The following is a 16,087-nucleotide window of genomic DNA, read 5'->3' as shown; positions in this document are numbered from 1 at the left end:
TTTTATTTTATTTATTTATTTTTGTCTGTGTTGGGTCTTCGTTTCTGTGCGAGGGCTTTCTCTAGTTGTGGCAAGCGGGGGCCACCCTTCATCACGGTGCGCGGGCCTTTCACTATCGCGGCCTCTCTTGTTGTGGAGAACAGGCTCCAGACGCGCAGGCTCAGTAATTGTGGCTCACGGGCCTAGTTGCTCCGCGGCATGTGGGATCTTCCCAGACCAGGGCTCGAACCCGTGTGCCCCGCATTAGCAGGCAGATTCTCAACCACTGCGCCACCAGGGAAGCCGCATCTAGGTGCTTTTTGAAGAAACTGGGGGAAGAAAGAAAAAAGGTGATGTGAAATGCAGAAGGACGAAGTGACCGTCGTGGTGTAATGTTTGCCCCTTCCACTCCTTTGGACTAGACTCGTGCTTCTTTTTATAGCAGAGAGACACAGCCAGGAGAAAAAGACATCTGGTCACAAGAGAAATTCTTTTTTTGCAAGGGAGCAATATTTAATTAGGCTTCACTCTAGCCTGGGAGAAAGAGCAATCAGCACACACACACCTGTCCGCACAAAGAGCATTACGATTTCCCATCCAGCTTCCTCAGCACCAGAGTCTTGGAAGGAGAGCAATGGCCTTCAACAGTGGACCCACATGTCATTGTCACCGGAAAGTAAGTGTTCTGCTATGACTTAGCAAAGTGTCAGTTTCATTTTTCAGGTTCCATGGAGGTTTACAGCTGGGAGTGGTTCAGAAGAGATTCCCTAGCTAATGAAATATTTGAGATGCCTTGGAGAGAGGTTACATTTGGACAGGCAGAGATGGAATGACTTTCTGGAAAAGAGGAAATAATACAAGAAAAGGCACTGAGGGGGATTATTAGACAGGCTGTCCTTTAAGGAAGGAGTATGGTCTAGCCCAGCTGGAATAAAGACCCGGAGACAAAGGGTCTTTATGGAGATAAAGACCTGGCTGGTAAGGGTTTGAGATCGCCATTCAAGCATGTGCAAATTGTTATGTTGACAATAGATAGTCACTCTTGTTTTACGAGGAAGGAAATTACATAAAGAGTGTAGCCGCAAAGTACTAATACTAAAGGCTGTTTCATAATCCAAGTGAAAAGAAATGAAGAGAGACCAGTAAGGATGCTGAATGTGGGAAGAGAAGGGGCAATTGTGATGCCATTACCAGGACTATTTAAGTCGGGAGGAGATGGATGGAGATCCTGGTGAGTCATAAATGGGAAGAGGTCCAGCAGGCATGTGGGACACGAACCTGCAGGTGAGGGGGAAAGGGGGGAGGCAGACAAGGTAGAGATGGAGGTTGGGGAGCTATTGATCCACACGTGGGGTTTTCTGCAGCTCAGTGCCAGGAGCCCTTCTCAGACCCAGGCTGATACTCCGCCTTCCTTTCTGCTCTGAGTCGTCACCAAGCTCTTGGCCTCGGTTCCTCCGGTCCTCCTGCGGAGAACACACTTGCTTCCACACACAGTGCTTTTCTTCCCTCCTCGTACGGTCTAGCCCCACTCTGCAGCCTACTGAGGAGTAGAACCCAGTCCCCACACATACTCGCTTCTTTCCTCCGGGCTCTGGTTTTAAGATTTTCTTTCTAATTTTTGCAGGGAAGCAGACAGCCAACTGGGACTCAAAGTTCGCTGGGTTCTTAGAGTGGGAATCCCTCGTCTATAGTTTCTGACGTCTTCTGAAGAGGTCAACAGGACGCTTCCATGAGCCCTTGGCTCCACTCCTCCTTTCCTGAGTTTTGGTTCACGATACCCTCTTCCTCCCAGCAGCCCCAGTAAAGGCTGGAACCCCTCATTTTGGCGAAACCTGGGCTGCAGGTGTTGGCAGCTGGAAACTCTCCAGACTATATTTCCTGTCTAAGAACCGGTGTCCTCATGTGGAAAGTGGCCCCCACTCCCACACCAGTCTCACCCATCATGGCCTTTCCCACAGAAGCAAGCAGCCTCTTCCAGTAAGAGTCTACACGTTTTATTCCTGAATCCCCCAAATTTCCAAAGTGAGAACTTCTCATTGTAGAACACAGAATTGCTGGAATTAAAACAACTTTCTTTACTCAAAATCCTGCTGTAGAATAGCTATACCCTGCAACCTAACTCAGAAAACAGAGCTGTGTTTCATTATTTCCCCCTGTGAAATTATTGTTGGGCTACTATTCCTGCTACTAAGGTAAAGAAATAGCCACAGTGCTATAGAGAATTCAGATACAGTTCTTTTCCGTCTTTACAGAATGAAGGCCCAAGATGGACCACATCTATCTACAAAATCTCTTAAACGTTGTGTTTGTCTGTGGTTCTCCCAATGACAACCACACCATTTCCTGAACATTCACAGTGCTAACTCAATGCAGATTCTTCAGACTTTAGGAAAAATGTGGATGGGCAGAAGAAAATAAAAGTAGCCAGAATTTTTTGTGTTTTTGCTATTTTTTTTTTCTCCACTCACATACTGTATTGCTTTGAAGTGGTCTATTACACTGTATCTTGAGATACTAAGCATAAAAAGTTTCCTTAGATATATTCATTCATATCTATGACATTTCATCTGTTTCCAGTACAACACGTGGGTAAGTAAGATGCAGTGTCAAGACTAATAGGTTTATCTTCTGCTAAAATGAATAATTTAATAGGCTCCCTTATGAAGGGTGACTTATAAAGCAGATATTTATGCAGTGATGCACAGTTTTTGTGTTTTCTTCAACACTTAAACTCATTGGATATGCTGGGCTTGTACTTTGTAGGAAAGTTTTAAAGGTTGTCAGAAATGAGAGGTGAAGGGAAGTTGAGGTTTTATCAACACCCTGGCATCATGGACACGAGGCGGAAACACACAAGGCATCTGGGTCTAAATGAACGGAGAACTGGCCGTGGAGTTAATCCAAGGACCTTCTGCATGTGTGATTTGGGCACTCACAGACCTGAGTCTTGATGTGCTGGCCTGTAAAACTGGACCCCACCCAGAGGGTCGTTTTGAGTCTCAAATGAAATAATGAAAAAGAAAGAGTTTTTTGTAACCTGTAACATGCTGTGGAAAAGTAAGGTCATTCTACCACGGGGTCAGTGTTTCACTTTGATTCTCTTACCTCTGAATACACAAGCAGGTGTGGTTCTCTGGGTCCCTGATTGACAGCAATGCCAAATAGGCAAGTCATGATGTAGAGGTTCAGCTATTTTGCAATCATCCATGGAATTAAAAAGAAATACTACAGTGTGGGGTGCCACCCAGATCGTGCCTTCAGCACCCAGGCACGCCCTTCCCCAGCTACTGTGAGTGTGGCAGCTGGCCGCTCACAGCTGAGTCCTCTCCAGGAACTGCCCACATCAGCAGTAGACTGCCTTCCCTCGAGCAGCCTGCTTCTAAAGATCCCGCGTGCCAGCACAAAGGCCCCGCCTCCTCTGGGGATAAGTTGGAAGAGTCTTTCAGCTGGAGGGCGCTGTGGAGTCGGTGGCGGCCCCTTTTGCAGGGGCATCACCACAGTTCATACTCTCCCCCTGTCCCATCCTGCTTCCCCCCCCCACCCCCTTGTGAGGACTGTTCCCAGGTGCACTGCCTAAAAAAAGACTCCTGCTTGTAAATCTCCATCTCAGGAACTGGTGTCTTTTAAAAGCTCTCCACGTAATTCGGATATCCATCAGGGCTGGAAATGGAAGTTTAACCTTTCCAAGCCCCAGTTTGTTTATCTGACAATTGGAATAATAACTCCTTTAGAGAGTTTTTGTTAGAAGAGATTTATAATGTGATAACACAATATCCGCAACATTGTAGATACTCAATGACTATTGGTTGTGGTTTTCTTTGTAGCCAATCTGGAAGAACAAAGTTTACAATCCTGTGTGATTGGGCCTTAGGTAGGTGTGCTCTAATTAGATCTTCAGACAAAGGCAATAATAAAAATAATATTTAATTCTAGAAAGATGTAAGAGTAATTTATTTGGGTATCAGATACCAAACAAGAGATGGTGAGAAGGCTATTGCATGAACTGAAGGAAACATGATGTTTGTTATAGAGAGATTTTTGTAAGAAAAGAACTCATACACACCAAGTTTATTGTTGAATATTGTTTGAAAAAATGATGACTAAAGTTTATAGCTAACATGAGAGCATAATATATTTGGTGAGTGTTGGCTCAAGTCTCAGGGATAATTAAAAGATCAAAAATATTAACTAGGAAGGTAAAGTAGAAACTTTGGGGAGAACTCGTATTTGTTCTTCGCGTAATTTTAAAAATTGCCATTCTTTTATAGGAAACGGTGACTAGCTTTTCTCATCTAGAAGAGGAGAAAACTATCTAAATCTCTTGGATTTCATTTGGGAGGTGGGAGTTGTGTGGAAAGGCACACAACTCTAAAAATTTTTCATTTTCCTGCTTAGGTACTTTTTAAAAAAGGGTCAAGGTACCCTTACCTTCTGTACAAAAAGATACTCATCAAAAGAATCTGTTGAGTTATCCAAAGAAAAGTAATTTCTGCATCTTAAGTAGGATTGGATGGGACAGGATACTGTCAGGATTAATAAAGAATAATGATTCAACTTGTCCCCCAGTAATCCAGATTAGTTTAAGAGCTTTAAGTTGCTTAATTCAGAATTTTTTCCCCTAAAGAATTTACAAATGATTACCTGACTTTGATCAGAGCAAAACTCAGGCATAAGAACTAGGTTGTTTGCACTAAGGTTTGTCACTAATTTAAAAAGAAAATCAGATAAACTAGCTAATTTTCATATTATTTCCCACTTGTATTTACCAGTTGTAACTCAGTCTCCTAGATCTTTGCAACTCTTAGCAACAAAATAAGATCACAGTTAATATCTTTTGTAACTTTTTAAAAAAATTTAAAATACTTCAGATATATAGGTAAGTATATATAGAGGCTAATTTAATGAAGGCTCTTATACATGACACCTTATTTTATAAATTCTTGATAATTTTACCACGTTTATCTCAGATTATTTTAAGCAATAAAACATTATGAGGTATTTGAAAACCCTCTCTACATCCCACTATAATCCCATTCTCTGTCTTCCCTTCTTAGAGGTAACTATTATCCTGGATTTGCATTTATCATTACAGTAATTATTTTTACAATTTTCATATATATATGCAAATAATGATTGAAAAATATAGTAATTTTTCATATAAATATCACATTTCAACATGATTTCTCTGGTTAAATATTAAGTTTTTAAGATTTATCTAAAGTGAGATGTGTAAATTTAATTCATTCATTTACCCGCTATACAGTATTTCTTTATATGATAGATAACAATGTATTCATCCACAGTCCTGTGTTTGATAAGCTAGTAGCTATTTCTAATTTTTCTCTATTATAAAGGTCTACTGTGCCCTGGATGAGGGCTTCTCTGTGGTCTATACCAAAAGTGAAACAGTTGGGACCCAGGGCCACAAACACCTTCAGTTTCACTCAGTGTTTCTAATTTGCTCTTGACAGTGGTTTATAATGTTGCATTCTCTCCAGTGCTATACAAGAATTCCCAGTTCCTCACAATCTGATCCTCACTTAGTATTACAGATTCTCAAACTCTGCTAATCTGGTGGTAATAAAATTCTCCTTCCTTCCCTTCTGACTATCAGTGCTAAAGGTTCTTTCCTATGTGAGTGAATTGTAGGATCTTGAAATTTTCACATTTTGAGTGTACATCATAACAGAAATAAAAGTCAAGTCCCCTTTCTTTTAAATTCCATCATGAACTCCAATTTTTTTTCTTTTTGTCAATTGTAGTTTAATTTCTAACTAGTACAGATTTGCCAGATACAATGAGTTCAAACCTTAGTTCCATCAATTATTAGTTGTGTTGCCTTGGGCGGGTCACCTCAACTTCCCTTTGCCAAATTTTCTTTGATTATAAAATGTAAACTTCGCAATCTTTGTGGTCCCTCTGCCTTAACATTCTATGTGTCATGATTTTCCACAGTGGTGGTATTCTCTTGTACATTTTGTTTCCAGTTTTATTGCAATATAATTGACTAAAACATTGTGTTAGTTTAACCCATACATCATAATGATTTGATATATGTAGATATTGCGAAAAGACCGCCACAATAAGTTAACATCCATCACCACACATAGTTACATTTTTTTTCTCCCTGTGTTAGGAACTTTTATGATCTACTCTCTCAGCAACTCCATAATTACTTTAAATGGATGAGTGGCTTGGATTCCAGGTTTCCAAAGATAGATGCTCAAATCCCAGTGCATTAGCCTGAAAGGTTTCCTCTCCTCACTAACGTGTGGACCCAGACGCAGGGGCTCCAAGGGAGGAAAATGGTGCCTGGAACACTTGAGCTAAGTAATGTCTGGGAAGTGCTCCATCATTCCAAACTCAGTGATGGAAACAATATCCCGGGAGCATGTGATTTGAAGGAGGAGCTTGGAATCCTGCCTTGCATCCTTAGACTCTATGGTTATAATCCAGGACCCTTCCTTGAAGACAGAGGAGCACATTATCAGTGAGAAGATGGAAAGCATCATGGCTGCAGGTGCCTACTTTATCATTAAAGTAGGTTCACAGTCTAGTTTTCGTCACATACTCCCTATGTTACCAAAACTCTTTGAGATTTAGTTTCTTAGTCTGTATAATATATTTACTATTAAACCAATGTTTATTTTAGTCTGGCAATAATATTTACTTCATAGGCTTATTGAAATGTTTAAACAAAAGGTGTTTAAACCCCTTGGCACAGATTCAAACATGTCATAGTACTTACTATTACCTCTATTTATAGTATATATTATTTAATTACTGTTGACATGTTTCTTTTACTCACTACACGGGGAGTGCCTTAAATACAGAACATTTGTCCTGCTCTACTGTCCCTTTGGTGTCAAGTTTAAAGACCATACATAATAGACACTCAGAAATGTTTTGCATTAATAATCAAGGTGGCACTTTAGGAATATTAATCTAGTAGAGTCACATGATAGATCCGAAAGTAGAAAGCCTAGGAGATTGGCTAAGACAGCGGCCCCCAACATTTTTGGCACCAGGGACCAGTTTCATGGAAGACAATTTTTCCACCGACTTGGGGGGGAGGTATCGGGGGGGAGATGGTTTCAGGATGATTCAAGAGCATTACATTTATTGTGCACTTTATTTCTATTATTATTACATTGTAATATATAATGAAATAGTTATACAAGTCACCATAATGCTGACAGGAGGTGGAGCTCAGGCGGTAATGCGAGCGATGGGGAGCGGCTGTAAATACAGATGAAGCTCCGCTCGCTCGCTGCTCACCTTCTGCTGTGCAGCCCAGTTCCAAAGGGGGCCCAGGTTGGGGACCCCTGAGCTAAGAAATCTTTACAATACGAGGAAATTTAATGGGAATGTGTGATCAGAAATGACGATAAGGATAAATAGGGGTTAAAGACTTAACCTTGGTCTCTGAGGGAGCCAGTTTCTGTCTAAAGGTTGTCATGTTTTCCTGGTAGAGCCCTAGATTTGGTCTTTGCTCGAAAGCCACTTACTTTGAGAATGTTTTCCTGGGTGAGAATGGGGATGAGAACAGTTTACTTTTGAACACAAAAGTCCTGGTTTCTTTATGGTTCCTCTAAACTCAGGTTGAAATTTAACAGCACTTTTTAAAGCTCCTTTCTCTCTTTGCATATGTTATCATATGTAGATAAAAGAAACTAGCTGGATCTTTGGACATTCTATCTGGAAATCTCCTTATCTGGATCCACAAGTTCATTAGATACATGTTCTATTTTCCACAGGTGACAGTTTTTCTTTTCTTTTCCCTACGACGTAATACAGGTCATCGTTTCTCCAGCATTTTCCTCACTGTCCTTCAAGTCCTCCCAACTGTCTCCTGAGGCACTTCCAGCCTCCACCTGCTACCTGGTCCCAACACTGATACTACATGTTTTGGTGTTTGGTTACGGCTGCATCCTGCCTGGTAACAAATTCTGTTCCAGATAGACTGCAAGTACGCCAAGAGATAGACTATGGGAACTGCCAGGCTCTTAAAGTCCGGACCCAGAAACCTTGCAACATCACTCTGATCAAGCTTCCCCAGATTGAAGGGGAGGTTCCATAGCTGCCACCTCTCGATGGGACTGGTGTCAAATAAACTGGAGATATTTTTAATCTATCACAGATGGGGAAGGATGAAGGGGGAGCAGGTTTGAAGATGAAAGTTCAATTCAGCATCTGAAATTGAGAGAGACAAGTTAATATTTCAGATAGATGCAGCAACATGGATGGACCTAGAGATTATTATAATAAGTGAAGGCAGACAGAAAAAGACCAATATTATATGATATCAATTATATGTGGAATCTAAAAAATGAACTTATTTACAGAACAGAAACAGATGCACAGACATAGGAAACAAATTTATGGTTACCAAAGGGGAAGAAGGGGAGGGCTAAATTGGGAGATTGGGATTGACATATTCACACTACTATATATAAAATAGATAAACAACAAGGATTTACTGTATAGCACAGGGAACTATATTCACTGTCTTGTAATAAACAGTAATGGAAAAAAATGTTTTAAAGAATACGGGTATATACGTATATGTAATGTATAACTGAATCACTTTGCTGTACACCTGAAACTAACCCAATATTGTAAATCAACTATACTTCAATTAAAAAAAATTTCAAATAGACACTTGGATATGACTGTGGACCCCCAAACAGAGCTCTGAGCTTGGTGGATAAATCTGGGAGCTATGCAAATGGACAGTATTACCCCCAAAGAGAGTGTGGAGCCAGAAGAGGAGAACGCTCAATGCTAACGACTGAGAAACTCCAGGTGAGGCAATTCGCGGTATAGGAGAGGAAGACTGTGCAGAAGGGCAGGAGGGAAACCAGGCCAGTGTGGAGTTCACAGAAGTCAGAGAAGAGAACAAGTGAAGACAGCAAGAGTGCTCAAAGGATGTGCGTGCTCTTCCTCACCAGGCGTCCCTCCAGCTCCACTGAATGGACCACATTCTAGAACAAAAATCAACAACATACTCTCCTACTGGGTTAAAATTACCAGCAGGGTTTCAGCCAGACTCTGAAATTTGCTTTTGTGCAAGTCAGAAAATATTTAAATAATGTGAATTTCCGAGGGGAGAAAATTTTAAAACCGAATAAACTTGACAGCCATGACACTTAGAGGCTGAGCAGAATATATTCGTAATAGGAACAATATGAGGTCCAAGAAAAAAAGGGCATAAAACCAACAGCGTGTCTGCAAACTGTCCTTGTACGCAAGAATCAGACATTTTGCCATTTCACCCACTTGTTTTTAAGGAGAAGGACAGTCTTCTGGGAAAATTAAGAACTAAGATATGATATATCTTCTCACTAAGTATAGATCATGTAAGAATGCTGTTGACACGCAGAAATTTCCTTTCTACTTCATGAAAGTGACTTTGTAAATGATGGCCACTTGGTTGGTATTGCAGGACAAGTACAAGCTGGCTTGCGTTTATTGGAAGTGAACACTGCAATTTGCTTAAAATATTCTTCCATCCTAGGACACCTTATTCATCCTCAGACCAGCTCTCATCCACTCGGGATGTCAGGACTTCACCTCACCTCCTCCCTGGTCTCCTCTCTTTCAATGGACACAAAGCACCAAACATAAAACAAGAACATCTAGAGTCTTTGCTCTTTAAGAGGCCCTGGAACCCTCTCTATGGAAGGAAATTATAATACACGACATGAACTGTTTCATCAACATCCTTGGGGGTGTGAGGGTTCATCTCTTGTGGGGAGGTAACCGTAAAGCCACTTTTATATGGATATTTCCAAATTCCTGAAGCTCTGGAGAAAATGCCATCCACATAAAATCCTCCATGTTTAATATAAAAAGCCAACCCAAAACTTTGCTGCCATACCTGTCAGGGCAGGTGTCACTTCCTTCAGGTTGGTTGTCTCTGAAATATCCCAAGAAGGATTGTAAAGTCCTGACAGCAATTAAGTATAAAAATGCAGAGAAAATGGCTAAAAATATTCAGAGAGAGGTGAAATGTAAAAGATTCCAGGAAGGTGCTGGGAAACTGCACGTTTTTCCAGAAGATTGATTTGAATTTTGGAAAAATCTTCTAGCTGCCCCGAGTTTATGCAAATCCAAGTTCTGAATGTTTTTGAAGTCTACCCTATTAATTGTAATATATAATGGAAAAAACTAATTATCTTGGAACTGTGCAGCTGCATGCAACCTTCAGATTAATATCAGAGTTCAAAGACAGAAGCAGATGTGTAAAGCAGAAGTGATGCCAGATATGTACTTTGGAGCAATAGGAAATATTTGGTTTGATGAAAGTCTTATTCAATAATAATTTTCCATCTCTCAACCATGGCGATGGGATTAATATATATTAGTCTGTCAAATAGGTTGCTGTTTTTCATCGTATTTGTTATTTTTCCATTTGGGGCTTAATAGACAGGAAATTGCAGCTTTTTCGGAGCTTGTGTAGATTTTGTAAATCCCAAGTGGAAGATACTCAGAAAAACAAATTCAAATAAGGTACCTCTGCTATTGTCAATTGAAATTTATTATTCTCCTTTTAGCAGAACTGAGAATCACGCTACACAATTCAATTTGCTGAAACTTGTCTGTTAATTTTTCAGCTAAATAGCTGAGACTTGGACACAAATTTTTAAGACAGCAAATGTTTGTTGGCATCATGCTTTAAGCAACCTTTCTAAATGCCTTGGGAAGCCAGCCCAGATTTTGGGGGCTTGGAAAAGCCCAAAGTCAAAGATGCTGAATAACCACCGTGACTCTGAAAGAGGCCTAGCTTTTTGACACTGGCTTATCTTTACTGAAATCCAGCCTTTGATCAGAAGAGTATAAAACTATTTCACTTGGAAATGATTTAGTTAAAATTGTCCACAGCAAAAATGACAGGAAGAAAATACAGCAAAATGTAAAGAGTTGTCATGTGTGGGTGGGAGGACTATGTGTGTCTTTCCATTCTTCTTCCAATTTTTCTTCCTTTTTCTAAATTTTCTGCAATGGGAATGGAATGGTGTTTAACGGAGATAAAACTAAGTATTTTTAAATGTTCTAATTAAAGGTTACCTCACATCCACCAGGTTGCCAGCTCCTTTATAAAGTGAACACATTTGCTTAATAAGTGGCTAGAATTTATAAGTAAATTTTTAAACTCTCTAGTCCTCCTGGAAATGTATATTTATTGATAGAGAACAGGGAAACCTACGTCCCCCGACCTCCAGTATTTGTGGAGTATGAGCTCTCTCTATTTTCATATACCAATCAATAATATGATTTTTTTTTTCTTTATCTTACAACCTGAAAACATGGTACAGAGTTAGTGATCTGTTTTCCTTAACAAGAATCAACCATCACTACGTCTTGGCAGATAAAGATACCAAACTGTAGGGTAATGAGTTTTGAAGGGTTAGATCCAGGACAGTCGTCAGGGGAGAGGCAAGGCTGATCTTCCTGGACTCAGTCTCATCCAGATGTTACCACCATAGAATGAGCCATTGGAGGAGACATGAGAGAAGATACAAACTCTAGTCTGGAAAGCAGCATCCACCATCAGTAGCGGAAGTGAGGGAAAGGAGAACGGATTCTCAGTAACTCTGCAACCAAAAGCCAAAATAATGGGCCAACTTCTGGACTTTCTCCCTGGTACAAAGGACGGTGTGACTGCAGAGGCTCAGTGCCTGTATCTGCTGCCACTGTGTCAACAAGTGCTGAGAAAACAATGCCCGGTCGTTAATCCATCTGCCATATTTGGAAGCCCCTACTCTATGCTAAGCGTTATGCTAAATGTTTCACATTCCTTATCTCATTTAGGACTCACAACTCTATAGCAGGTGCTGTAATCCTGCTTTTCCAGGAAAACCTGAAGCTCAGGGTGGTAAATAAACTTCTCAAGATCACACATCTAGGAAATGGCAAGAGTTGGAGTCTGCACCCAAGTTTGTATAACTTCAAAGCCAGTTCCCTTCAGTGTTATGATGCATTTCTCCTAACATCAGTTTCACATAGTGACATATGTCTGGCTCTTAGCAACTTCATAATATCATCACATGGGTTCTCACACCAGCACTGTGATGTAGGTGAAGGTATCACTTCTCTCCTAGACATAAAAGCACAATGAGCAAAGGGATAGAGTGCCTCGTTCAAGGCCACAGACCTAGAAACCGCAGAAATGGGGCACCAACCTAGGATTCTGGTCTTTTCTTTTCCTTTTAGTCCATAACGCATAGTCTGCGATTTCTCATTTCACCAGTAAAATGTCTTTGTGTAGCAGTGAAAGCCATACGTTTTCTACCCACTGAACAGGAAGAATAATAACCCAGGCACAACATAGGACGTTAATAATCCTGCCAGGATTTGGGATTAACCTCTCCCTCTAAAAGAGACAAAATATGCAAACTCTGACTAGCATAATGAGTTAGATTTGCATCTTATCCTAAGTATGGATTTCATTAGTTACTTCATCTATGGCTTTTCTATGAAAATCTGGAGCCTATATTTTATGAGCAACAAAGTCCTGTTAGATGCCTGTGATGAATTCCTTTTTAGCTTTAAATACCACCATCGGGATGACAGAAGTCCTATTCAATGATTAACTGCAACCTATTTTCTACATGTTTGAACCAAAGTACTTTTTAATTGGATGCTCTCTCCTTCAGACCTGCTTTGAAGTTCTCCAATGACCAGTTATTGCCACAATAAGGCTGGAAAACAACCCCTCCAAAAACAGAGTGGCTTATAGCAACATGCTGTTATTCTCACGCTCTGAAATCTGCAGATTGGCTGTGGTTCTGTGGCTCCAGGGTGGGCTCGGCTGGGCAGCTCTGCTTTAGACTGTGGCTTGGCTGATCTGGGTACCAGGTCAGTCTCCAAGGGTTAGGTTCAGATCTATACCGTGTAGGTTTACTCTGGAGACAAGGCTAGAGGGGCAGCTGATCCTGAAATTCAGAAGGCCCTCCAGAGAGCACTTAAGCCATGTCTGAATGTGTCAAATGTTACCAGGATGGGTCTGTAAGGATTCCTGGGAGGCTTGGGTTTTGAAATATAAAAATGCCTGTAATAGTGCTTTGACCATATCATCTTTTTGATGGGGGCAGCTGGGGAGATGCAATATCCCCATAGCCATAAAGTGCCCCTCCACTATCTGCAAGCTACAGCACACTTTTGGACTATGGGATGGAATAGCTACATAACACAGGGCTAAACAACAAATAGGTTTGGGTGATAAAGTATAATATACATGGTTACATCAAAGCTAGAGCTGAACCCAGGCTTATGACAAATATCAAAACAGTAAGTGAAAAGGACTACACTCTCCTTTTTTGCCCTAAAATTTTAATTTCCGTGGAGGGAGTCATGAGCATCTGAGGCATCCATAGACAGAAAAATTTAATGAATAAAACATTGTCAACTTGGTTCCCTATTTCCAAACTGATTAGAATGGCAGAGACAAAAATGATTGTTAGTGATTTTTTTCCCCACATTGCAATACCCTGCTGTGATTATGTTTTATTTTGCATAATGAAAGGAGAGCACCTACTCAAGTGGCCTAAGTTTACACTTGCATGTTTCAAATATTGACATTCATAATTTATGGTCAGCTGATTTACACTAATTCATTTGAGTAGACAGAAAATGCTTCTCATTAAAAATAAATTCCTAACACATGAAAATTTTATCTTTTCTTTTTCCATGTTGAGTTTTTCACAGTCATTGGATAAATATTGCTGCAAAATCTAATTTTAAATTCTGATACATTTTTATGCCCTTATATTAAATTCTGAACACATATCCTATGTCTGGGAATATTATGACATAAAAAACTGAAATACAAAATGAAGCTATTGCAGATGTCTAACAAGAAAACATGGACATACAAATACCCTTGTAAATCTCAGTAATTATGATTCAATTTTGCTCCAGATCTAAAAACGTTGCTTGTTGGTTTGAGTGGGGGTATACTTGCCCCACTTTGCACTGTCCACTTCCCATGAAAAGCAATCCTGTTATCTATCTGCTTTGACCCCTTTGGACGCACAGTTGTGGTGGAGCCACTATTCCAATTTTGCCCCCTGAGACAATGCTTCCTTCTGCACTTTCTCAGTTTATCCCGCATAGACCATGGACATGCAACTGAAGGCTTTACAACATCCCCTGGCTTCCAGGAAGATATAGACTGACCTAGGTTTAGCCATCCCAGGAAGGTTCTGGTTTGCTGGGAGGGGATTCTAAGAGCCGGGACATCATCACAGATACTGGCCAAGCAGAGCTGTTGGCTTTAATTGCCACTTTCAATCAGATCATCTTTAATTTTATGTGTCTTTATATGAGAGTTCCATATACCATCTCATTTGAAAACAAGGTTCTCCCTTCCTTAAGTTCCTTATAAGCACTGTCTTACAACCAGCTCAGAAAATAGGAGGCAATGACAACATTCTCTGATGTGCTTTTCACTGAGTCCTAGGAAAGCTTACTCTCCAGATCTATCTGTGTATAAATATACAGATAGTGTGCTCAGTGACCTCCTAGCAGTCACTCAGTTTGTGTCCTTCTTGAGTCAAATTTTTTAACTGCAGAAATTTCGTAAGAGGCAAACTGGTGATTGAGGAGATCACATCATTTCATCTATTAGTGTCCGCCCATGAGCTCACCCTTCAATCTTCCATGCACTTTTCATAAGCACCAAGAGAACAGCATTGCCACCAATGCTGATGGGCATCTCACAGGTGTAGGGAAAGATTCTGCAAATGCCTTTTCTTCCTCATATTTACACCTTTATGAGCCTTCATACAATTTTAGTAGGCATTTATTTGTATACGTTTATGGTGTCCAAGAACATGCTTAATCATTGTTCTTTAATATTCTCTGTAAAAGGAAAGCCTCCTCTGTTGTAGCACACAAAGGAAGGTGATAAGTAAAAGTACCTTCTATCCCTGGAGACCATGATTTCTCAAAGAGCTTTTACGTTGATTAATTCATGTAATATTCACAAACACTTTGGCATGAATATAATGCTACTAAAGCAAAGGAAATTGTGAAAAGTACTGGTTTTAAAGCAGATGACTCCGAGAATCACCTGTTCTGTCTTTTCACCATCAGCTGGTTAGTTATCTTCGTCACAGGCCAGCCTGGTTCCAACTGCCCAACTGTGAGGTTAGCCATGGGGTCTCCTACCATTTGTCTTTTGTTCTTCTTGAGAAGATTTTTTTTTTTTTTAAGGCAGATAAAGGCTTGTTTTTTATTGAATGAGTGGTCTATCTAATTGCAGAGGCCACTATGTACAGAGAAGAGAGGGAGAACTTTATTTCTTGGTCTCTTCCTCCTTGGACAGAGTCTTGATGATTTCTTCCTTCTTGGCCTGGAGCCAGTCTTCATGGTGCTCGCGGGCTTCCTTGGTCTTAGACCTGCGGGCCTCAGCCTGGTCTGCCAGAAGCTTCTCGCAAGCCTTGTCTGCCTTCAGCTTGTGGATATGGTCCATGAGAATCCGCTTGTTTTTGAACACGTTCCCCTTCACTTTCGGGTATAGGCTGTGATACCTGCGGTGGTCAACCTTCTTAGATTCACGGTATCTTCTGAGCATCCGGCACAGAATTCTCATCCTCCTCATCCAGGTTACCTTCTAGGGCATTAGAGCGTTGGCAGTACCCTTTTGCTTACCTATGTCCATATGCCTGCCCTTCCTGTGGGCCAAGGTGTTTTTCCGGCATCGAGCCTGGGAATGGACCATCACAGGCTTCCGGATGATGAGCCCATCTTTCATCAGTTTCTGGGTCTGCTGACGGGAGTTGGCATTGGTGATTTCCTTAGTCTCATTGGGGTCCAACCAGACCTTCTTTTTGCCACAGAGGAGGACACTGGAGGCAAGCCTCTTCTGAAGCCTGAGCGTACTCATGGCTGCAGCCGCAGTGGTGAAAGGCGAGAAGATTTTAGATAAGTTGGGAATCAAATAAAATGCCATTTCTTTTACTAATTGTCCTTCATGTAAGTCGAAGTTGCCATAACTGAATTGGCTGAATCTCTAAATCCCCCTGTGACCTTTTATCTGCTCTTTAAAGTTGGTTCTGTAGTTTAGTTTTTAAAGAGGTATTCTCAGTTATTGAGCCCTTAC

The 16,087-nt window shown here is 40.8% G+C and overlaps 1 pseudogene; it reads right to left on the bottom strand.

The window, feature by feature from the left end:
• Positions 1-15,265: 15,265 nt before the first annotated feature.
• Positions 15,266-15,879, bottom strand: LOC118890591 (annotated as a pseudogene).
• Positions 15,880-16,087: the final 208 nt, after the last annotated feature.

This window comes from Balaenoptera musculus, chromosome 2, assembly GCF_009873245.2.
Source record: "Balaenoptera musculus isolate JJ_BM4_2016_0621 chromosome 2, mBalMus1.pri.v3, whole genome shotgun sequence".
NCBI lineage: Eukaryota > Metazoa > Chordata > Mammalia > Artiodactyla > Balaenopteridae > Balaenoptera > Balaenoptera musculus.
The sequence above is the reverse complement of the archived record's forward strand: the minus strand, read 5'-3'. Positions and strand labels throughout refer to the sequence as shown.